We start from the raw sequence: 25,865 nt of genomic DNA on the forward strand, positions 1-25,865 counted from the left end.
AGCTTGATGAAGGCAAGAAATTGTCTGGTTAACTGCAGTTTTTGTCTTTCCAATTATAATAGCTAGCACAAGGTCAATGCTTGCTCACTACATAGTCTAGTGAGTAACTGGTTCCCAGTAAGAACCATGTAATGGCTCCAGATGAATCCACCCTATCTCTCCTCCCCAATCTTTTCCTTATATCTCTCACAACTATGTACTCACTGAGTCAGTCAGTCAGTTAATAAATATCCACTGCATATGCATTTCCTCTGGGATCTCTACCAGACTGGAACTTGTTCTCATCACTATTTTGATTTCTGACAAAGTGAAAAATCTAGTATCATTTTTGCAAAATACATTAAGCTCTGTAAGGACAGATGAATCTTCTTTGGTTTATTCAAAGCTGCATCCTTGAATGTGTCCACTTCTAGGATAGCATCTGGCATATAGGAGTTGTCCATTGAATATTTGTTGGCTAACAAAATATTCATATTCTATGATGATTGGAAAACCCAGAAAACAGGAATAGAATTCAAGAAGAACCAGACTACTTACAAAATAGAAACACCAGGGTAAAACCAGTTCTAGACAAGTGTTGGATGGGTATACACAGTTACAAGCTATACCTGCAGGATGGAGAATGGAAAGGCATTCTACAAGAGAAAGAAGTCCAGGGAAGTCTGAGGAGTGGAGGCATTCTACAAGAGAAAGAAGTCCAGGGAAGTCTGAGGAGTGGAGACACCTGATAGCTACCCTTTTTGCAAGATTCATTGTCCACTTACTCTCATCACTGGGGCTCCCTTGAGGAAAGCAAGCCTTATGTTTTAGCTGTTTATACTTTGTTCCCTAATGGATCTAACCTTCTGATAGTTGTTAGAGATATGGCCCTGGATTAATAGAAGGCCTTCCCTGGACTTTAGGATTCACCCTGAGAAGTAAGAATAAACACAATTATCTTTTATGGAGCATTTTTCCATGTGTCAGATGCTGAGTCAGGTAGTTTATTTCTATTCTGTTACAACTTAATCTTAAATGAAACACCACAAGGAAGGTACAACCATTCCCATTTGGCAGTCGAGGAAGCTAAGAGTCAACTTTGCATAATGGCTAATTGCTTTTGGCTTTACAAAATAATGCATTCTAAGGAGAGAGTGTGAAGTTTCTGGGAGGGAACTCCAGCTAAGAGACTGGTGATGATCTTATAATGCACTGTTGGTCCTTCATGTCATCATGGGCCTAGCTCAGCTCCAATCATGCAGCTTTGCTGGGATTCCCAAGCAGGAAGTATTTAAGCAGGAATCTTAAAGTGGTTAAGAGGTTTTGAAAAAATTAGCCAACCCAGAAGAGCCATAATAAAAGGAGGTCAGCAGTGTCAATCATTGAGTCCAAAAGGATGTAAGGAACTCTAGGATAAATATCCAGCCGGTGTGGACCATGGGCAGTCCAGCTGTCAGTGGAAGGAGGACTTCACATCAGACAGGTGCACAAGCATTAAGATGAGGTTTATACAATTCTAGGAGAGGGCTGCAGGACACATAGTCCAATCCTGGACATTTGGGCTATCTTGAATTAGATGAGGGGTCCATACTGCAGCCCGTGGGATAGACACAGTTTCAAGATGCACTTGGAGCATCAAGCAAAGGAACATTAGGATTAGGAAAATCTCTGATGGAAAGAAGGGGGAAGGAAGAATCTGTTTGGCAAGTATTTGTTGAGATTTTTTTATGTGCCTGCCACTGGGAATATAGTTGTAGGCAAGAAACAAATGCTGTCTCCACCGAGTTTGCAGTCCAGCAAGATAGACAAATGAGATATAGGTAATCTTCTGGTCAGCCCTGCTACAACATTCACCAATGGAGAAGCTGCAGCTGATCTTCTATGATTTTGCTACTCAAAATGTGGTTCACAGACCAACAGTATCAGCATCACCTGGGTGTTTATTAGGAAAAAAAAAAAATCTCAGGCCTCATCCCAGAGCTCCAGAATCAGATTCTGCACTTTGGCATGATCCCAGGGGACCCCTATTTTCATTAAAGTTTGAGAAGCAGTGGTCTGCAAGCCCTCCGTCCAGAGCACAGTCTTTGGTGTACACCACCAGCACATGGGGGTCTGTCATCTCCTGCCACAGACGTCCTCAGAGATATGAAGGTTATACCAGATTCAGCAGAGAACAGGCAAAGGGGAAGCAAAGTGTATTCTCAAGAGCTCCTGGAAATAATTACCGTTCTCTTAATAATAAATGAATAGGCTGCAGTCCCAGAACACATTGAGAACAAAGCAAAACATGTCAATATAAAATTTAGCAAATAAAACAATCAATTTAAAATAGATTTCTCTAAATGGTTTGCCTGCTTGGGCTAAGTGCCCCGCCTCTGAGCTCACATAGCATATTGTGCTTATTTCTGCCTCAGTTCTTACTTTTTGATCTTGAACTTTCCTGTCTATAATTTCTTTGAAGACCCTCTTCCCTGAACAGACAAGAAAAGGATCCTGGCCCTGAAAAGGATTAGAGGCAGCTGTAAAAGGCTAAAAGAATAGTTCTCTATGTGACATACTTTCAAAAGAAGAAGAATACAGGCAGTTCCAAATTCCTTCACAAATGTGGGCTGAAAGGTTCACTCCCCATCCCCATTACCCAAAACCTCCCACTCCTTTGGAACATTCTCAGTGTCCTGTGTCAGCAATTAATATTTGCCAATACAGTGAGTGGAGTCTGTTCTCTTCTGAGACTTTATGTACATTCACCAAAGACAATAGAAGACACATATCTATGCCCTTCGATGGTGCCTTCCCATACCAACTCTGGCTTGGCCACACAACTTGTTTCCACATATAGGACAGAAGCAAACTCAATACAAACAGAAACTTAAAGAAACATTTCCATTTACTCCCTCCTGTTCCCTTGTCTTCAGCAGGAGCCTGAAGAAGCCTGGATTTGCCCACTGGAGGATGAGAAGACACATGACACAGAGTCCAGAACACATAGAAGACTCCAATTAAGATCAGCAAAACTGCTTAACCAGCCCACACCTACCTACCCACAGAGAAATGGATGAGCTCTACCACGCCCAGTTCACCCTAGTGGAAATGACTACCCATCTGCATATGCAAAGCTGAATAAATGCTTATCACTTGAAACCATTGGGTGTGGGGTTGTTTGTTATGCAGCAATAGCTAACTGCTACAAGCTACCAAGTAGAAGATGCTTCCCTTAAGAGAACACCTAATTTCTTTTACATACAAACCCACTTTGCATTTGAATTTCTTGCTAAGACTGAGCAGGCTTTAGGTGTGAAAAAAAGGTAAAGAAAAAAAGTCACAGAAATAGACCTTCCCTTCAAGTATGCTCATATTTTGACGACACCTAGGTCACTTAGAAACTGCTTTGAGTAAAGAAATTATTCCCAGAGGCTATTAAGAACATTTTTAGGGTCAATTTTGCTTCATATTGTCTATGAAGGAAAACTCTGTAAATTAAATATTATGTGAATATGAGTAGTAGAAAATAAATTGAACTAATTTAAACAATTTAAGGGAGTAAGTAATTAAAGGTGCACCTGTCAGGATTTTTTTAATTGTAAAGGACAAAAACCAAATTTAAACCAACATAGGCCAAAAATAAGGCACACATTGACTCATGTGACTGAGGAATTATCCAAGGATGTTTGAGTTGAGTCACAATTGAATCCTGAAACTTCATTGTGTTCTGTTGTTTCCATCTTTGCCATCGGCCCATGTGTCCTTCAATCCTCTGGGAAAGATGTCCATTTAGCACATCTCCCCAAATTCCAAATTCTCTCCTGTTCCAAATTCCAGGCTCTAGAGCTCTGACTTCAAATTTCAAATAATCAATGAAAGGACACCTGATTGTCCGGCTGCAGGTCAGGTGTGTACCTCTGATCTCATCTTCTGTCATATGGCGTGCAGACAGCGTGGTAGACCTGGCCACTCTCAGATAGGACAATTGCACAAACACCCCCAAAGCTAAAGTCACCTGAGACATTTTTCCTCTCTCCCCTCCGGTCTCACTTCTTTCTCTGCCCTCATTGTTCTCCAACATTCATTTTCCATACATAGGATGGTGTTGAAAATGTTTGCAAACTGAATATTTGTTTTTAAAAGGATGGGTGACATAAAACCTCTGTCATTTTATTTTCCTCTTATGTCTGTTTTGCTTTTAAATAAATACATTCATCTCATGGAATAAAGGGGAAAGAAAGACAGGTGGAATGTTAATACCCAAAGTTAGACTGTTAATAATCTCAGAGGCTCTGTTCCTGACAAGATGTGTGACTTTCTAAAAGTGACTTCACTTCTCAGAACATCGTTTTCTGAGCTATTAAATTATCAGCAGGCGTTATAAAGTCTACCTTGGATAGTGGCTTCAGAGAGTCTGTAAAGCTCTAGATAAAAGCGACTTCTAATTCAATGACAATAACGATGACTGCTATCACCATTGTTACTGCAAATGATGACAATAACATATGATGTGGGGCTCAGGATTCAACAAGGTTTGGTCACTCATGAAACCAACCATGACAGCTGAGTGTCTCTTCCAATGTCTTTGAACCTCACTCGGTGGCCTTCAGTCTGATGAGCTGGCTGTGCTCTCCCAATTTCTGCCTTAGTGTTTGTTTATATCTTTGCATGTATGTGTGTATCTCTGATTTCTGACTTTAGTTCTCTGCCTCCTTCCCTCTGACTCTATCTTTGTCTCTCACTCCCTCTCCTCTCTTTCTGTCGTTATTTGTTTGTCTTCTGTCCTCTCTTAGTTTCTTACTCTGTCTCACTTCCCCAGGTTCCTCTGTCTACCTCCCTTTCTCTCTCTTTCACTCACCCTCTCTAGTGGCCTGGGCACTAGATGGATTTCCCCACCTTGATTCTGCCACCCAATCTGGCAGGACATGTGTTTCCTTTTCCCTGTCACAAGCAACTGTGTCCTGTCTTGACAGCTTAAACAACAACAAAGTAGTTTGTGCCAACTTCTGGATGCTTAAGCCAACATGGTCTAGCTGACCTTCTGCAAGGGGAAGGGTTCACCCAGTTTGCCAAACCTGAGGCCCATGTGAGCACCAAGGCACCAAGGGGTCACCTGGCTTCTGTCACCCAGACAGAGGTCCCACCCATTCCCTGGAAACCCCTAGGAGCAGGGATGCTAAAGCACATATCCTGCTGTTTGTTAATAATGGGCAGGTGGGGGAGTTTCCTGGCTTGGCTTTGATGACTCGGAAAAGGTTGAATCATTATTAAATGTTTAGAGAATGCGAAGCTGGCACCCAGCCCTGTGTTTTCTGTAATATCAATTATTCCCGGAGAACACTGCTGCTTGTTGGGCTGGGAGGTACCAAGAAAGAGGGAAGTATCACCAGCTCACCTCTAAGCTGCAGAAACAATATTGCCAAGGTAAGAGACTATGTGGGTAATCCTGAGAAAGACTCAAGGGAAGGGGAGGGATGATGGGATGACACTGACTAGGTAGGTGAGCCAGGAAGAACAGAGATGACGAGAGGGCAGGTAACCCACAGAAGAGCTGTTGACCGTTCCCCTGAACTGATTAGACAGATGTCCAAGAAGCCCCTATTCTGTGAATGGTGCTTGTCTATAAAACTACTGGACTGTCTTCACATCTCTGGGAAGAAAATGTAATTACTATTTTTGTCTCTAGAAATTTTGGTCTAGAAATTTTGTGTACAACCACAATTCCCATCTGCATACATGTGTCTTTTTACTGTGGATCTCCAGGTCAGACCTCTGCTCTGAATTCCAGAATTCTGACTCTATCAGCTTCCAGCTGTCTCCCCTCTATGATGTAACAAGAGCACTTCAGATTCAATATGCCTAAGACTAAACTAAAGTTCTCCCCACCCAAGCCTGGTCACTGCTCTCTCTCAGGAAATGGCCCCACCTGTCTGTTGTCCATATACTTTATAAAACTTTTTTTTTTTTTTTTTTTTTGAGACAGAGTCTCACTCTGTCTCCCAGACTGGAGTGCAGTGGCGCCATCTTGGCTCATTGCAAGCTCCACCTACCAGGTTCATGCCATTTTCCTGCCTCAGCCTCCCGAGTAGCTGGGACTACAGGCGCCCGCCACCACGCTCAACTAATTTTTTGTATTTTTAGTAGAGACGAGGTTTCACCATGTTAGCCAGGATGGTCTCCATCTCCTGACCTCGTGATCCACCCGCCTTGGCCTCCCAAAGTGCTGGCATTACAGGCGTGTGCCACGGTGCCCAGCCACTTTATATAACTTTTAAAGCATAATCAAGAACATATAAAAATAAGATAAAATATAAGATAACATATAAGATAAAAATATTATATATGTATATTATGTATATACATATATTTTATACATATTATATGTGTATTATACATATCTAATACCTTGTACATTTTATATGTATATTATACATATATCTTACACATATTATATATTATACACGTATACATATTATACATCTTATGCATCTTATGTATATATTTTATATCTTAAGTATAATATATTAAGCATAATATCTTATGTATAAGATATTATATATGTATATAGATAAGATATAAAGTATATTATCTTCTCCCTGGCTTTATGCAAAAGTAGCACAACACAGAGTTCTACTTCACTTTCTTTTACTTAGCAATATGCCTTAGAGATTGTTTCATTTCAGTACACAAACTGATGCCTCATTTTTACAGCTGCATAGTGTTCCATTCTATGGGTCTTCCATAATTTAGGTAAATCAGTCACTGGTCAAAGTTCTCACCCTTTCCATTTCCTTCAACTCTTTAGCCAATCCCTCCCTAAGTCCAATCAATTTACCATCCAGCCATTTCTCTGAAACATCCCATCACTTCATCGTCATGTCCACTTCAGCCCAGATGTAACAGCCTCATGGCCAAGCTCTCGCTTGGACAAAGGCAACAGCTTCTGACTGATCTCTCTGCAATCAGCCCTCCATAGCCAGAGAGAACCTTCCAAACTCTAACCAAGGAGCCCCTTGCCTGCTTAGAACCCTTCAATTACTCTCAACATAATGACCCAGAAATCATCAAAAAGCCCTAGAAGGCATGCTCTGGGCACCTTCTTCTCTCTGCTTCAGTGCTGAATGTTTCCATGTTCTGCGAAAATATCACACTTCTTTTTGCACACATTACCCCTTTAATCTGGAAGACTTTCCACACCCTCTGAAATTCCATCCTCTGGCTATCATTTATTTTTCATGTAATTTCTGCACAGGCAATACATTCATAGGATTCATAAATCCAAAATCTAAACATCCACATAGAATAAATTATCCATCTCATGCTGCCCACATCCACCGAATTCTCCCCATACCTTATCCCCACTTCCATATACTTCAAGAGATTTTTAAAGCATATTCAAGTACCTATTCATATACATATTCTCTCCTTCCTGGCTTTACAGAAAAGGTTGCATACTATGCACGTAGATCTGCACCTTGTTCCCTCTTATTATTTAGCAATATAGCTTAGAGATCGTATTACTTCAGTACATAAACTGATGCATCCTTTTTAGAGCTGTATAGTATTCCATTCTATAGATATCCCATAATTTATGTAAACTGTTCCCAAAGTGATAGGTACTAATATTTTTCTATTTCAAATAATACTGAGGACAATAATATTACACGTTTCATTGCAAGCAGGTAGAGCTAGAAGAAAAATCCAAGAAAATAAACATTTGTTTAAAAGTTGATGTATTTGCAATTGTGATAAATGTTGCTTAAGTGCCCTTCATGAGGGTTTCAAATGACATTCTCACTCACGAGAGCCTGAGAGTCACACTCTTACCAACAGATTGTTTTTCTTTTCTATCTGGTAGGTACAAATAGATTCTACCAGATATTTTTTAAAGACATACAGATTTGATAATTAACCAGTGTGACGCTTGCATATAATGAGATTTGAGTGGCACACCAGGATATACAAATTGAGTGGGACTAAGGATGCCAAGACCTGGACAGCCCATGGCCAAGGGCATCAATGTGCCAGCAAACCTCTCTGTCATACCAGTTAGAAAAATGCAATTTCAAGAAAAACATGTTTGTTTGTTTCTAGTTTTTGTGTTTTGTTTTGTTTTGTAACAGAGTTTCGCTCTTGTTGCCCAGGCTGGAGTGCAGTGGTGTGATCTCGGCTCACTACAACCTCTGCCTCCCGGGTTCAAGCGATTCTCCTGCCTCAGCCTCCCGAGTAGCAGGGATTACAGGTGCTCACAATCACGCCTGGATAATTTTCGTATTTTTAGTAGAGACGGGGTTTAGCCATTTTGGCCAAGCTGGTCTCAAATTCCTGACGTCAGGTGATCCACCCGCCTTGGCCTCCCAAAATGCTGGGATTACAGGCATGATCCACTGTGCCTGACTGGAAAACATGATTTTTATTCCAATTTTATAATTTTAAAAATGGCTTCTTAATCCAATTAACATAGGGGCATATTTGAAGACAGTGGAATTAGGTGGAGTGACCAATGAATGCGAGAAAAAAAAGACACTGGGAAGGACACATAGACCTCGGTTATAAAGAAAAAAAGAAAAACAAAAGCTTTCCCCATGCTGTACATGCACAGGTGTGACTAATACTCAGCCACTTGACAGCATACAGAGTGGTTACCTGAGAAGACAGACTCAGGCAAGAGGTTTTGGGGTGACAATGAGACAGAGCATAGACTGGAGACTCAGTCTTGCAACAAACCCCAAATCTAGCCTCAGCTGTGCAGCCTCATTCGAGGTGACCTGACCCCTCTCCGTGACTCAATTCCTCTATTTGTAATATACAGGAGAATTTCTTAGAGTTGTTAGGAGAGCTAAATTAGATAAACTCTTGTAGAGCGCACAGCATTACCCCCGGCACACTAGAAACACTAAGATGGTATCTATTATTTCATAATAATTCTATTATAATTGTAACTATTATTTTTGGATGGCATTAGAATGTGAACCACAGGTCACTCATCAGTATAAGGTACGTGGGCCTTGGGTCAGACAGAATTGGGTCTCTTCCCGAGATGTAGCTTCACTAGTTGTTCTACTGGTATGATTTTAGTCCTGTTCTCTTGCTTATCAAATGGGGCAAATAACTTTTATAAGGATGGTATGAGGTCAGAAAAACAGAATGCTCAGCACCCAAGAGACTCCTCAGTTAGTCACGGCTATCATTCCAAACCTCAGCACCTAGCAGGAGGGGCTAGAAAACGGGAGTGTTTTATTTGTCTGTTTTTTTTTTTTTTTTTTCTCAGAGGACTTTATCTGGTTTTCCTCTGCAGTTTGGACACAGACATACCCTTCCAAAGAACAAGATCTGCTTTCCTTTACTGCTCAAGTGGATTCTCCAGGCCAAGTGGAATCCGCAGCTGTGGGCCCCAAGCCGTCCCCAGCCAGCTCCACAAGTCAAAGCTCTAATTCACTCTGAAAGGGCTTCAGCACCACCCCTGTGAGGTCCTTAAATGTTTTATGAGCTCTCTGAAATGCTCAGATAATTAAAAACACTTTCTTAATAGCTTGGCTTAATGAAACCAGGACTTTACGTTTTATTTGGAAAGAGTGAACATCCCAGTCACACTTATTAATATTTTTAAGAGTATGCCGAATTATGTCCCGGGATGGAGGGAAATCATTGCTTCAAGGAGGGAAATGGGCTTTCCTGAGTTTCTGACAAGTCTTGAGCTTATTAGAGCTCATTACATCCAGGAAGCCTGAAAACCTAAATTAGCAATCACCACATATGATGTGGCAGGCTATTATTAAGGAGGCCACTTATTATAGAAACATGGAATTCTCAATTAAAAAGTAGTCCACCTAGGCCCCAAAGGTTCAAGAGGATTACCTGTGTCATCTAGGCAGTCACTTCAAAAGCTAGCTGAGAAGCAGGCTCCTATGAGAGCAACTTTTTCTGTCCAGTCCAATAAACATGATCCTCTCAAGAAAAAAATGCTAGAATCCAAACAGCTTGAATGTAAACCCAATTGGTTTGGAAGGATAGAGGTACCACTGAGACAAGGATTCCAAATTGCAGTGACCACCTTGTCCCTAGAAAGAGCAGACTGTTTAGAGTCTAGTTCTTTCCAGCAGTGACCACATGGTACCCCAGGATGGGCTTGGACTTCAAGGTCAGGTGCAGTGGTGTGCCAGAGCCAGCCTGTACCAGCCAATGAGCGAAGACTGTGTGCATCTCTTCCCAACTCTACAGTCAATGGTGTCACGTTGATAGCTTGAAATCAGCCACGGTGGAGGTATTTACACCATGGAAACAGGCAGATACTACAAAAACCAGTGCTTTATTTTATCTTCAGGGAGCCAGGAGTTAAATATTACCCAGTACACCACTGGAGGTAGGTTCAAATCCTGGTTGGACAATTGCGAATATGAGCAGGAATAGTTTATTTAACTTTCCTGAGCATTCATTTCTTTATTAAAAAATGGAGATAAAACTCTTTCCATACACAGCTTTTTTGTTTTTTCTCCATGGCACTTACCCCCACCTAACATTATAATAAATCTGTATCTGTTGATGATGTTACTATGCTTGTGGCTATGTCTTTCTCTGTAAAGCTTCCTCATTTATTCAAAAATGTGTACTGAGCACCTACTATGTCTCAGACACTATTCTAGGTACTTGGATACAGTAGTGACCAGAACAGACCAAAATTTCTATTTTCATGGAATATACAAACCATAAATATAGTAAAGGGTATGTATCTCAGATGGTGATAAGCACTACGAAAAAAAAGTAAGCTGGAGAATAGAGCACGTTAGGATCAGAAACGGGCACTGCAACTTTAACAAGGGTAGCCATGAGGACATGCTTTAGAAGGTTACATTGGAGAAAACTGCAAGAAATGACGAAGTGAGCCCAGTGGCCATATGGGAAGGAGCATCCCAGAGAGAGGGAAAGGGGAACCGATGGGTGGGACTGTGACTAGAGTGTCTGAGGAATCCACAGAGACCACTGTGTTTGGAGCAGAGGGATAAAGGGCATGAGCCACAGGGGATGAGATAACAGCAGCAATGGGGTAGGATTTTATAGGGCATTCTGTAACCAACAGAACCTTCTGCAAGGATGAAATTGATCTCTGTAGGTGTACACACAATGGTAGCTACTAACCACAGGTGACTATGGGGCATTTGATATGTGGCTAGAGCAATTAAGGAAATAAATTTTTTATTTTATTTAATTTTAAATAATTTTCATGGAAAAAGCCACACTTGGCTGGTGGCTGCAGTTCGGGACAGTGCAGTTAGAGACCACTGTAAACATTTTTGTTGTTTGCCCTGGATGAGATGAAGAGCCACTGGGGAAACCCAACAAAACAGCCCTGTAATCTGCCTGACCTCATCAAGGCTTGCTCTGGCTGCTCTGTGAAGGAGAAATTGCAGGGCAAGGCCAGTGGGGAAGCTGTGGCGACCATCCAGCAGGACATGCCAACGGCTCCATGACAGAAAGGATTGTATTTTGCTCTCTTCTCTATTTCTGGCACCTATAACATAGGAGGTATTTTAGGATATTTGGAGAGGGAGCTTTACAGATTTGGGGGACATTAAATAAGATCATTATTTGCTCATTTAGTGCAATCTTTTCTGTTTTGCCTAAAATTTATGGGTTGGCAATGACATGTGAACCATCTTATTTGTCAGGTATGCAGGTAAGAGACTGGCTGAGTCTGAGTATTATTTGATACAATAAGCATATCCCAAAGTTTATTCTACAGACATGGGTTTCATGGAATGTTAATGGGTACTCAATAGTACAAGATATACAAATAAATTCTATGATTAAGGAAGTATGGGAAATGCCAACTTAAGCAAAATAAAAATTTCTTTACTGCAGTAAATATCAATGCCTTTCATATATTAATATAAATTGTGTCACTCCAACAGGACACAAACAGATAGGAAATATCTTCCACCCTCATTTTTCCTTAGTTGAGTATCTAGTCCAGTGGATGTTCAACAGAGCACTCCTTAGGAAATACTGCATTTGCTGAGTCATGGAAAGAGAGACTGAACGCAGGCTGCCACCCCAGACATTCTATAACACATCACTGTGCTGTATTTTCTCTTTAGGACTTAACGTTATCTCAAACTATCACCTTCACTCATGTGTTGACCTGCATATTCAACTATAACTTATGCAAGCAGGAAACCCAAGGGAGTGGAGGGGTCTTGTCTATCTGCTCACATGTGTACTCAGTCCTTAGCACAGGAGAAGGTGACAACAAAAACATTAACTGAAAGAATAGCCTGGAATCTACGATGACCAAGTCCTTAGGATTTTGTGGGACAACATTCTCCAAGCCCTGAGAGTGCAAAGGAGAATCCTGCGTAATCCCCACCTGCAAGCTTCTCATCATGAGTCTGAGATTAAATATAGATTTTTTTTTCTACTTTAAGTTCCAGGATACATGTGCTGGACATGCAGGTTTGTTACATAGGTATACATATTTGCTATACCTACCAACCAGTCATCTTGGTTTTAAGCCCCACATGCATTAACTATTTGTCCTAATGCTCTCCCTCCCCTTGCTCCCCACCCCCTGACAGGCCCCAGTGTGTGATGTTTCCCTCCCTGTGTCCGTGTGTTCTCATTGTTCAACTCCCACTTATGAATGAGAACATGCGGTGTTTGGTTTCTGAGTTAGTTCCTGTGTTAGTTTGCTGAGAATGATGGCTTCCAGCTTCATCCATATCAAATATAGATGCTTTAAGAAGCAAACTGATGAGAAAGGATACAATAGGACAGTTAATGATCCCAGAAAAATGGTATAGGAATTCAGCCCCTGGAATTCTTTGGTCTGGATGGCCTAGGGGACTCTGGAGAAGGTGTAACTCAGTCCAACCTCTGCAGTGAGGAATAGAATGCTTCAGAGAGGCTAGGACAGGCCTGCCAGGCACAGCAAATGTTGTTTGCCCAGTACAGAGCAGGAACGTGCACAGTGGACAAAGACCATTCTTCTTTGGTTGGTGAACTGTAATCTCTCAGTCACATCAGACTGTGTTCAACTCTCTTACAGATTAGGGGGTCAGAGGGGATCTGGGATGGTAGAATGAACAACAGTTCTAATAGCTAACATCGGTCAAGTGCATGTACTAAGCATTTGACCAGCATCATTTAATTCTCTATCCATTTCATTTAACTCTCCCAGCAATCCAAGGGATGGATATTACCCCTTTCTATTGATGAATAAGCTGAGTCTGAATTAAGAATCAGTCTTAACCACCATGAAATATTGCCTCCTCAAATAATTAGATTGTCCTGAGTGGACATGTTCATGTTTCAATAAGAACACAGTCAAAACACAGATACTGAAACAAACCCCAAGTAAGGACCTTAGAGGTAGAAGGACCACTCTATACTTGGCAGGAGTGTGGGAGCATTCAGGCAAATTTTCAAAGAGAAGTTAATGTTTCAGCAGCATATTAAGAAGGGATGGCTCTTCCCTTTGTGAATGGGGTGAAAGGGAGGGCATCATGAGAAGGGGCACAGCCGTGGTCAAAACAGGAAGACTGGAGGTGACATACATGTTCAGAATTGCAGGCAAAGTCCAAACTCCTTCAACTCATGTTTAAGGCAGTGTTTGAATAGTCAAATCGATGTATGAAAAAGCAATGACTGCCAGACCTCTCAGGGGTCATACAAAATTATTTCTTCAGAGTGTCGTGGCAACAAAAAGCCAATTAAAGCCCCAGGAGTCAGTGACTGAGCACACAAAAAAACAAATCCTTCTGAGTCCACAACTCCCCTCCTCTGTTTCTTTCTCCTCCTTGATCATATTTAATTGGAAGAAGTGGCCATGAGTAAAGCAACCATGAGGGTTGAGTATCTCACTTATGATGGAACCCATAATAATTATTGACTATACCTTCTATAATAAGCCCTATAATTTATTACTCCAGCTTTGCTTCCTGGGCTTCATATCAATACCTCTCATGTGCAGTGGTGGTAGGGGAATAAATGTCAAGTACTGAGCACAGACTTATTTAAAACTTTGTCCCTGAAATTTACTTTCACTGCAGTATATTTGCCATAATTAGGAAGCCAAATAGCCCCTGGCTGGGATAAAAGATAGTACAAGAATGAGGAGAGAGACACAGCCCTGGTGTGAGGTTGACCTGTCTGGATGCCGGTCCTTCCACTTTTACCACTGCCTGACTTTTTTCCCATTTCTAAAATGTAAGTCCTACCTTTCAGGGTTTTAGAGGAAATAAAAATTAATAATGCATACAAAGAACCTGACCCAAAACCTAGCATATACTAAGCAGTCAATACGTACTTATTTCCTTTGAATATCTACACTTTTAAGTCATTGTAGTGTATGGGGCTGGATATGCTTTGGCTTCTTTTGAGGGTCTGTCCCATGTTCTGCTCTGGGGTGGAAAAGATGAAGGGTACACAAGATGGAGAAGATGTACCTTTGCCTATAGGGGGGCTTATGGTTTAGTTGAGAATGCAGGTTGTGTAGACATGTTGAAACCAGATAATGAGGATGGTTCTCATTCAAAAGTAGCTTCACAGGCTGTTTCAGTGCTAAAGGAGTTCAAAAGATGCATGACGAAAGGCTTCCAGAAGAAGGGACTTAAAGAATCACTAGGATTTGGGATGGTAGAAAGTACGGAAAATGAACACGATGAGCCAAAATCCTGGGTTGAGATGGTCTTCAGATGATTACAAAAACAGTAACTATTAGATCTGTTAATATTCAAGCACTGTTCCTCAATTTAGTAACAAAGTAGGCTCTAGAAAATTCTAGGAAGGCACAAATTTGGAATGTAAGCTTACAATTCCTCACACATCAAGGTGGTGTTTTGTTACTGGTCGAAACTCCCTTGATTGTAGATGCATGGGCATGATTCTCTGAGATGGTGCAATTAACCTTTGCATCTTCACATAAAGATCAGTCATTATAAAGAGGCAAAAAACCTTAGTATGCTCTCTGGCTTCACTTCAAAACGATGCTCCAGCTCTCACTGGGGAAAGGTACCGAACATTTCGATGTTTCTTAATGTCCCTAACGACTTGTCTATATTTAGAAAAGTTATGTCTGCATTTGTATATGACAGTATCTGCAGAATTTGCTCATGTCATAATTTTATCTTCATTCATGGCTTTGCATGACTCTAAGAAGAATGCATGCTGAAGCAGAAAAGTCATCAGGCACTTCTGTGGTCTGGGTTTTGCTGAATGCAATGCTTAGTGAGAAACCACCCTGAGAAGAAAAGGTTGAAGAGACTGACTTACATGAAATGTGAACAGTGAAATATAATTAAGTCATAATCAGTTTATGCAGAATTAATGCCAAGTCAAAACAAAAACTGTTTTCTGTCATTCTACCTGAGCTCTTTGCATAGACCCCTGCCAGCTAAATCCAGTTCTATTTATCCTGTTCTTGAGAGTCTCATTTAACAGGACACTACTCCACAACTCACTCCTGTGCCTGCTCTTTACAACCAACCAACCTCTAGCCTGAACACTCATTCTTGTTTAGTTGAGGCATAACAACTAAATAACAGGTGGTCACATAAACACCTGTCACCACTGCCTACCCATGCCCATTTTCCACAAACATAATCCGTTCAGTTACATCACTCTCTTCTAAGTTTTGAATTATCAGTACATTTCAAAAAGTTCTAGTTCCAATAATCATACTACATATTCTAGACAAAAGGGACCACCAAGAATTCAAAAATTATTTACTGAGCAGCTGCTATGTGCAAGTGGCTCTCCTGGGGTTACAAAAATAAGGCAAGGTTTTTGGCTTAAAGAAGTTCAGTGTATTAAACCACAAGACCTATTTTCCATGTCCTTCAATGACCCTATTAGAGAATATTTATTTGTTGATATACAATTTGAAAACAGAGCTGAATTCACTGAATGCCTATATTCAATGTGATATCTTGGGGAAACAACCTAATTCCTCTTTCTTTCCTTTGCCACCTGACAAACTCCCAGTCAGTGATCCTTCAAGACGGAGCTCAAAGAATTTACTCAGCTTTGATAGACAAGAAAATGTTACTCCATCTTTCATGTCACACCTTGCAGAGCAGCCTTAGTTTCTCCATATAAACTGTTTTATTGATGCATCTGCCTTCTTTATTAGACTTAAGCTCCTTAAATACTGGAACTTGACTTTTTCATTTCTACACTCTGGCATCTAGTTTAGTGCCTGATTCAGTACATACGTGCTGCCTGAGTATGATGAACAAGTTTAGTGCCTGATCTAATACGCACTTGCTGCCTGAATATGATGAATAACTAATTATGATGATTGTTGTTGTAATATGTGTATGCTCCTCTGAATGGAAATATGTATTTGCTCCATTCTTTCAATGCAATTTGCATTCTTTATTGAGGTCCAGCCTAAACCCATGGTCTTCAGATGATTACAAAAAAACTAACTATTAGATCTGTTAATATTCAATCATTGTTCCTCAATTTAGTAACAAAGTAGGCTTTGCTACTCAACCATACTCACTTCATCTAGGTATTTATCCAGAATTCTGGGGAGATACCAAAAAAAGGCAGCAAGTAGGCCAATTCATTCATATAGACATGTATGCATGTTTCTTTGGAATATGTCCTTTGTTTTTACTCATATACCTATCCTATCTCTTTGAAGCAATGTTCTCCTCACTATAAAACCTGTTGTTACTATTTTGCTCAATGAACCCATATTCTATTTTTTCTGATGTAAGCATGGCTACTACTGCTCTCTTTCATTTTCCCTTTACATAGAATATCTTTTTCCATCCCTTCTCTTTCAGTCTGCCTGTGTTCCTATAGGTGAAGTGAGTCTCTTGTAGGCAGCATATAGTTAGGTCCTTTTTTGAAAAAAACATCCACTTTGGTCACTCTATCTTTTGACTTAAGAGTTTAATTTACATTACAGGTAATTACTGATAGGTAAAGACTTACTAGTGACATTTGTTGTTTTCTTGTTATTTTGTAGATCCTTTGAATAAACTCATGTTCTAAACTTCTGTTTGTCTGCTTGTTTGCTTGCTTGTTTGAAGATCAAACTGCATTTATGAAGTAAAGACTTCCTTTTTCTGACTAGTACTCCAATGGGCATTAATAACCAAGATTACTGCTCTGAGTTAATAAAACTCCAATCCAAACAAAAAAATTAGCATATTATGGTTTGTTGGATTGTGTTACTTTTTTGTAGGTAACTTCTTAAGTGATTTGTGTTTGAAATACTAAGAATGATTTTAGAAACCCCAGTAATACTTTTGCAGATCCCTAGAAGTTTCCAGACTTCATGAGTAACAGTGATCATGTGTAACACGATGATCTGTCAATTACATGCCAGGTACCTTTCTTGTCCTAGCTCTGCCACCACTATGTGACCTTAGAAGTTATGTTCTTCCATGGCTCAGTACCAAATGTATAGAGACAGTATTCTCCTAAGAGTTATACAAATTTAATGAGATAATGAATAAACTCCTTCCCTAAAGTGTCCAGTGCATACTTATGTCCATGGTCCTGCCCAATCATCAGTAGGCAGCTATTACTATTTTTTAGATTTTCTATGACCTGCTCTTTTTTCCAACTGTCTTGCTGCATAACTACCGATGGCATTTCAGAGTATGAAGTACTAGATTTTAAGGAAGACATTTAATAGGATTGTGTCACAGGACTTAAGGCAGATAAGCTTGGGAGTTTTCATAAATCATGTAGATTTTAATTGGAAGCAGTGGTGTTTGCTATGGCTGGAAGACAACAGGAGGAGTAGTTCATTACCTGAATATGTCAGCCCTCATCCAGTGGGACTGAGAACTTGGAGAGAGGGCCAGCAGAGAGTTACCATCCATTACTTAGACTTAAGTAAATCAATTACTTGTTGATGAAGGCTCATGAGCAATCTATACCATGCTATGTTCATAAGCAGGATTACTGGTTGAGGCAGAACTGCTAAGGTAATATTGGAGTGATTTTCCCAGTGAAATGTGATATTCCAGTTCTCTCTTTGGCTCACACTGAAAGACAGGATAAAATTTAAAAGTCCAGCAAATTAATACTCAACCAATCCAGGTTTGTGGAAGTCTTGTGGGGAAGAAGTCATATCCTCCCAGATTTATTTTATTCCAGGTCTCCAGGATCCATCATAAATGGAATTTATAGCTGGCTCTAAGAAGTGATGAAACCCCAGGTATTCCTGTTTTTGCCCTCACAATATTGTAGCTTCTCATGAGCCTCCTTCAACTTCGCCCCTTGTTCACTCATCTTCTCCCTCCAGAGGGCTGGCAGCCACCAGGTCACTGTTTTAGCAGTCTGTTTTGGATTGTTTTCAATCATTTCATGACCTGTGAATTGCCTGGGTTAGAAGCTACAGATAGCACTAGTGAACAGTTCATGTAAGGAGCAAAGACATGAAGAAAATATTTCCTCATGCACTGTTGGAATTCTAGGCCATGAACTTCATGCGATTCTAAAATGAGAGTATGATATGACATGTCAATACGCACATAACACCGGTTACCACTGACTATGAATCTCCTGGGGTGACCCATTCCATTGAGAATAAAGATTTCTTTCCCCAGTTTGCTTTGCCATTCTATTTCCAAGCTGTGTAACTGCAAATTTTAAGAACTGGCTTTAATTTCATTTTGTTGGAATATAGTCAGGATCGCTAGTACATTAAATATCTTTAGAGTCTTATTAATCTATTAAAAAAATCTTTACCAATGTATAACCAGTTTTAACTTGGAACAATTTTCACCCACATCTGTGTCCTTAGAAATCATTATTTACAAGTTATCCAACAGGCCTGGGAAAACAGAAGTTTTCTTTAAACAGTACATCTTCAGAGAAGACATGTATTATATTTATATAATGAAGCGGTTATCTGACTAGCTATATAAAAACTCAGGTGTTTTTAAATAAGTAGAAAAAATGTAGCATGGAAACTTAATTCTGCTTCTGGAGGAGGTTGATAAATCTAGCCAAACATCTTTATTTTTTACAGTACATTAAGGGAACATTTTTATTTAGTATAGCCATAGATCTTCACATTACTGGGAAGTATGTTCTTATGTTGCTTTTTTGTCTTCAGAATTGCCTTAGGAAGACATTCTTTCACTGGGAGTTCTATTGATGTTATTCTGGGGGAGAAAGCTGTGCCCAAACTTGATTTGAATTAATTGAGGACTACAGAATGGTGTCTTCGTGCCCCTCACTGCCAAAGGCTTTGTCTGCAGAAGAGGAGTTTTGCTTTTAAAAGGATAGCCAAGATTTTCAAAAATGGATGATGAATACATTGTTCGTCAAACTATTCTCACAACTTTTGTGTACTTTGAAATTTTCCATAATAAGTAGTTCTTTCAAAGGAATTGGCAATAAAAGGGGAAAAGGATATCTATGGGAAACCTATTAAAATTCACTTCCCATAGATACATTAGCATTCACTGTGTCCCAGACTCAGAACTAAGAAGTATAGAGTGGAAACAAGAAACTGTCCTCAAGAAACTCATTCTCTAGTTGAAGTAATTTTCATGGACTGAATGTTTCCATATCCTCAAAACTCATATGTTAAAGCCTAAATATCTCTATCTTCTCTCTCTCTCTCTCTCTCTCTCTCTCTCTCTGTGCCATCGAAGATACAGCAAGAAGGAAAGACAGCCATCTGCAAGCCACGAAGAAGACCCTCACCAGACACTGAATCTGCTGATCTGCTTATGCCTTGATGTTGAATTTCTAGCCCCCAGAACTGTGAGAGAAAAAAGTATTTCCTGTTTAAGCCATCAGTCTGTGGTATTTTGTTATAGCAGCCTGAACTGACTAAGACAATACTGTACATAGATCTGGAAACTACTCAGGCTATAAGAAACTAAATGGTGTTTAGTTTATCACCCCTGAAAGTTAAAGGGGTGATTTAACTGTGGGACTCTGGGAAAATTTTCTAGAGGAAGTGATTGAGTGAGCATTAAAACATGATCATGGCTTCAAAATTCCAAGGAGGGTATATGATATGGTTTGGCTATGTCCCCACCCAAATCTCATCTTGAATTGTAGCTCCCAAAATCCACACATGTCATGAGAGGAACCCTGTGGGAGGTAATTAAATCATGGGGACCAGTCTTTCCAGTGCTGTTCTCAGGATAGTGAAAAAGTCTCATGAGATCTGATGGTTTTATACAAGGGCAGTTGCCCTACACAAGCTCTCTTGCCTGGCACCAGGTAAGATGTGTCTTTGCTCCTCCTTTGCCTTCCACCAAGATTGTGAGACCTCCCTAGCCATGTGGAACTATGAGTCCATTAAACCTCTTTTTCTTTATAAATTACCCAGTCTTGGGTATTCTTCATAACAGTATGAAAATGGACTAATACAGTATGTTAGACCACAGAATACTATAAACATAGATAAAGAAAGATGGAGAAATAAGGAGTTTTCCATGTTCCCTGACTCACAAAAGAACAATCTGGAGTGATTCTATTAGTAGGATTCACAGGGAAAGGTGAGCCAAAGGCACATTTCATCCAGAGAATTAAATTTCAAAATCAGGCATAAAAAATTTAACCAGAAGACTTAGAAACTCATTCAAGGAACAGGGTTAAAGACATGTCATGCTCTCAGTTTGCTTTTAAAAGAATAATGTTGCTAGTTATGGGAAATATGAATTGAAGAAGATAGACATTGAAGATATTAAAATATAAATACTTTTAATCTATCCATTTCTTTATCTAGGCTCAAGCATCAATATCTCCTGCATCAAAAATAAGCAATGTACTCTCCGGTTTCTTCACTTCTATTCTGACATTATAATCTGTTCGTCCCACTTAAGCTAGTGTGGTGAAGTATACTAAGAGCTCTCAATGAATCACACCTCCTTTTGTCCATAATCCTTTGTAATGTGACTTAGTTGCCCCTTCCATCAAGAATTAGAGACTATTTTCCTGCCCCTGAATCTAGACTGGCTTTGTGAACATGCTTTGAGTGTGGCATAAGTAACACTGTGTGGCTTTTAAGGATAAGCCATTGGTAAAGCAAGCTGGGGAAATAAAGGTCTTGCAGTTTCTGATTTTGCTCTCATCAAATGCTCCAGTCACAACATATGAAAGCCAGAGCTAGACAACTGAACAATAAGAAACAGCATGAAGAGACAAACCCAGCCAACAGTTTGACAGTCACCTCCAATGACTCAGACTTGTGATTAGAACCATCTGGGACCCTCCAGCCCCTGACATGCTGCTGATTGACTGCATCCACATAACTAATCCCAGGTCACAGCAGCAGAAGAACCACCCTGCTGAGCCAAGCCAACACAGAGAATTTTAAAAAATACAATAAACTATTGTTTTAAACCATAAAGTTTTGTCTTTTGCTATACAAATATAAATAACTGAAACAGAAATTGGTACCAGAAGTGGAATGTACCCACAACAAAATTTAAAACATGTGGCACTGGCTTTGGGACCAGTTAGTAAGCAGAGGCTTGGTGAAAAGTGAAGGGACTATTGGAAGCTAAGAGAAGGATAACTATGTTATATTGTGATCAAAATATTAGCAAAAATGTCATGTGCAGTAACTTGAAAGATAGAAATTGTACCTAATGAACTCATAGATCTGGCTAAAGGAATCACAAAACAGAAATTTGAAAGGAGCAATTGATTTTGCTAGCAGTGTCTGATAAGGTAAAAGAGAAGAAAAGAAGAAGAAAGGAACTATTTAGTTTTCAAGCAGAATTAGAAGAAAATACAGAAGACCAAGGACTTACTGAGTTAAACAAATAAAAATGCCATTCATTCCCAGTCTCTGCAACTGGTAAAAACAACTATGTATTTCAGGAAATAAGCTCTGGATTCAAGATCAAGTCAAACTTATGACTGTAAGATTCTCAGTTAAGACCTTTGAAAGATTAAGTTTGTAAATTTTGATCTGCTTTACTACAAAAATAAAAGGATTTTAAGAATTTAAGGTTCTATCACACAGTAGGCCCAAATGTAGCCCAAAACAGATATAGTTTATATCAGAAAGAATTAGCGATGTGATTCTTGATGTTTGGAGTAAACCAAATCAGTTTTAGGAAATTTTAAAAGCATTAGATTAGTGACAACATTGGCAGCTTGGACTAAAAAAGATTAAGACAGTAGAAAATATAAAGAGGCTTTTGCCTCCTCCTATAGAACAAAGGTATGCTGAGAAAGCTGCTAAGCTGCAGTACGATATTTATTAAGACAAAAATAAAAACTTTTCAGAGGATATAGATAAGAGCCCAGAATTAAAGGGTAACAATGGACTATGAACCACTACTAGAATGTATAAAGAGCTGGCATGATGGCTTGCATCTATAGCCCCACCTACTCAGGAGGCTGAGGCAAGATGATCCCTTGAGATCAGGAGTTCAAAACCAACCTGGGCAACATAACATGATTCTGTCTCTAAAAAATACATATAATTTTAAAAAAGAAATTAAAGTATAAAGACACCCTACTCAAAAATAATTCTCCAACCCTAGAGTATGAAGAGCTGGGAGCAGGTGCCTGGTTGGATTTCAGAATCACTGCCTACCAGTGCCTGCTATGTGCTTCCAGTTCCTCCCAATTTTGAACAGTCATATCTGATGTCTTATCAGATGTGCCTGCCTCATCATTACATACTGGGTGTGAGGTAAGCATACAGCTCATCATTTCAGTCACATTTCTCTGCTTCAGGAAAACCCTCACTCAAGGAGCCATGCCCCAAATGCCTCATCTGTCACTGGACAAGATGCAGAACATGAGATGCTGGACTTTGAGCCCAATGCTGTAATTGCATGAGGTCTGAAAAGTTTTTAAAGGAGTTGGGTGTAATTTGCTTATGGGATAAACGGAAATCACTTTGGCCAGAGAGTAGACAGCTATAGATTAATAATGGTATAAATATTCACAATTACTTCCAATAAAAATGAGATATATTCATCTTTTGTAAATGTAACTATAACCACATTACACATTGGTTTAAATCCTTTCATTCATTAATCCAGTTTACAAATATATGTAAAGTCTCTACTATTGCTTAGCACTCTCCTGGTCTCTGGGGGTAAAATCAAATTAAAAGAAATCTCTGCCTTCATGGAACTTGCAATCAAGTAGAGTTAAACAAGTAACATAAATAAATAAATAAATGACATCACATTAGGTAGGATCCTAGAATTGGGAGTAAGGGGATATAACTTTTATAGGATGTCAAAGATCACTCTGAAGATCAACTACTTGAAATCTGAAAATAGTGTCGGAGAGAATCATACACAGATCAGAAAAAAAGGATGTTACAAGAAGAAGGAACAGTGAGGTGGAAATAAACTGGACTTTCCTCAACAAAAGCAGAACTGCTCATGATCTGGGTCAGAAAAAACAAAGGGGAGACTATGAGGCATGCAGATGCGGAACCAGGCTCAGATCATGCACTAATACCACTGTTGTCCACTGTGGTAGAGTAGAACCTGGTTCAGTATACCACTGGCCTTCCCTGGGGTACCATCTTTTCAAATGTAGGTATGGATGCTTGACTCTATGGTACTATTAAGCTGTGGGTAGATTCTACCTACCTACCTATCTATCTATCTATCTATCTATCTATCTATCTATCTATCTATCTATGTAAATGAAACCACTATTCACATAAAAATTAGAAAATTTCCAGTATCTCAGAAAGATCCTCATTCCCTTTCCCAGCTTATACCTGTCCTAAATGAAGCCACTGTATTGACCTCTATCACTATAGAGCAGTATTGGCTATTTTTGAAATTCATATTAATAGTATCATACAGTAAGCATTCTTTTATGTTTGGCTTCCTTCACTCAATGTTATGTCTGTGGGATTCATCTATTTGTATATATCAGTAGTTATAAACCTCTAGGTTATACCCTCTCCTTTTCCTCAATCACATTTGCCATCACCTGCCTCCTATGCTAGAATGTAAGCTCCCCCAGGCAGGGTCCTTGTCAGATTTATTAACTTCTGTTTACCCAACACCTGAAATGAGAAGTGATCAATAAATATCCACTAAAGGAAGAAGTAGGAACCTGCCCACAGCCTCCAGACTCTGAGAGCCACATCTACCTGGAAATGAAAGTGGATCCAGCAGTCAGGGCAAACAGAGAGATTCTGAAGTTAGAAGGAACAAAATAAAATGTGGAGGCATTGAGCCAGTGACTTGAAAGTGACTTAAAGAATCTAACTTGGGTGACCAAGAGCATCTTAATGCTATGAAGAAATGGGGAATATGAGGATCTGGATTACATGTGTTCTTTTCAACCCTCTTTCTCCTTATTCCATCCAGTAAGAGGACAGTACATTTCCTTTGGGGAACCAATTGCTCAGCTCCTGTTCCAACTTCATGAAACATCAATGTGGAGATCAATTACAGTAGCTCACTTTTCTGCCCTAGACAAGTCAATAGGAGAATTCTACTTCTCTGGTCACTGTGCTTTCATTCGGGAGTAGACATGTGATCCAAAGAGAGTTGGACACAGAATGCCCTGGGGTTCAAACTATGGACATTGGGAGAGGAGCACCCTACTCCTGTGGAATCCTGAACTGTAAGAAAAATACACGCTGAAGCTATCTATGGCCATCTTCCTGGATTTCCTGAAACGAGCTCTAATTATGTATGAGAAAGCAGAGCTATCACATAAAAACAGAACAGAGGAGAAAGGACAAAATCCTGTTGACAGAGACTGGGCCCCTTTACCCAACACCTTGATTTCTCACTTATGAGATCCAATAAGTTCCTTTATTTTCTTTAAGTTAGTTTGAGTTGTATTTCTATCATGGAATATGCATTGCATTTCCTTCATTCTCATTCTTGAAGGGGAAAAAGCAAGTCTGCAAGTGAGGAATTGTGGATGACTCTTCAGTCCAAGCCACACAGAAAAGTGTTAACACAGAATAGTTTTACTCCTCTGAAAGTCATGCACAAGTGAAATGCTGAAAACAGAGACTTACGTGGTCAGTAGAGTTGGGGTAAGCTCTGTTCTTCCATCCAGTCTGATGTTGATTCTCATTTCCCAAAATTCAGTGATATCACTTAGTCATGATGCAGTGATAAAATGCCATTGTTTTCATCCAAAGCATTCTACTTCTGGCACTCATCTAGGAATAATTTAAATAAGAAGAAAAAAAGTTGAGGTTGGGGTTGGATAGAACTCCATTTGGAAAGATCAGGACTTCATAGTTGATTGGTGGCTCTGGGCCCTGGTGAGCAGAGGCAGACTGGCCCCCCTGCCTCACCCTCCTTCTCTTTACATCCTGATGGTAGGGGCTCCACTGTCAACTCAGTGGGTGCTGGTGGGGGAGTTAACTGAAGGCTAGAGATACATCTTTCTGATTCACAGTGGGATCTAAGGCAAGGCATTTTCCCTTCTGAGTCTTACCTCATTCATCAGTATAATAAAGGAAATGAATGAGAGAATTTTCATGGACTTTGCTATTGTAAGAGTCTATGCCAAGGAACAGAGCTTCCTTAAACCACAGGGTCTTTGTATATGCTGTTTCCTCTGCCTGGGTGCCACTGTCTATCTAGTAAATTCCTACTCATTCTTTAGATCACAGCTAATGTACCACTTTCATAGGGACACCTTCTGTGAATCCAGTGAAACCACATGCTTCCATTTGAGAACACTTAGCTGAAATCATTCTGGGGGCTAAATGGTTATTGTCTGTTTCTTCTGGTAGATTTTTAGTACTTGGAGAACAGAAATCATGTCTACTTTTGAACACTTTAGACTTACGCACCTTGAGTGCATGTGTGGGCATGTACGTGTGTGTGAAAGACACAGACATGGAAGAGCTTTCTCTGCTCTCTAAAGCTGACATTAGGCCTGAGAAGTCCAAGTCAGCCTGTTCTCTCTGACAAAACTTGGCCAGTTAGTAGAGTGAGAAGGCATTTTTTCAC

General features: G+C 39.9%; 1 long non-coding RNA gene across 2 annotated transcripts in view; it reads right to left on the reverse strand.

The window, feature by feature from the left end:
- The window catches only part of LOC103233355 (uncharacterized), a 378,818-nt gene that overhangs the window by 44,664 nt on the left and 308,289 nt on the right, over positions 1 to 25,865 (reverse strand). For both annotated transcript variants that reach the window (XR_012092986.1, XR_012092985.1), the window contains one exon: positions 24,917 to 25,063. This is a non-coding gene — a long non-coding RNA (uncharacterized lncRNA). The remainder of the gene's footprint in view (positions 1 to 24,916; positions 25,064 to 25,865) is intronic.

The sequence above is a fragment of the Chlorocebus sabaeus genome, chromosome 5 (assembly GCF_047675955.1).
Source record: "Chlorocebus sabaeus isolate Y175 chromosome 5, mChlSab1.0.hap1, whole genome shotgun sequence".
Lineage (NCBI taxonomy): Eukaryota > Metazoa > Chordata > Mammalia > Primates > Cercopithecidae > Chlorocebus > Chlorocebus sabaeus.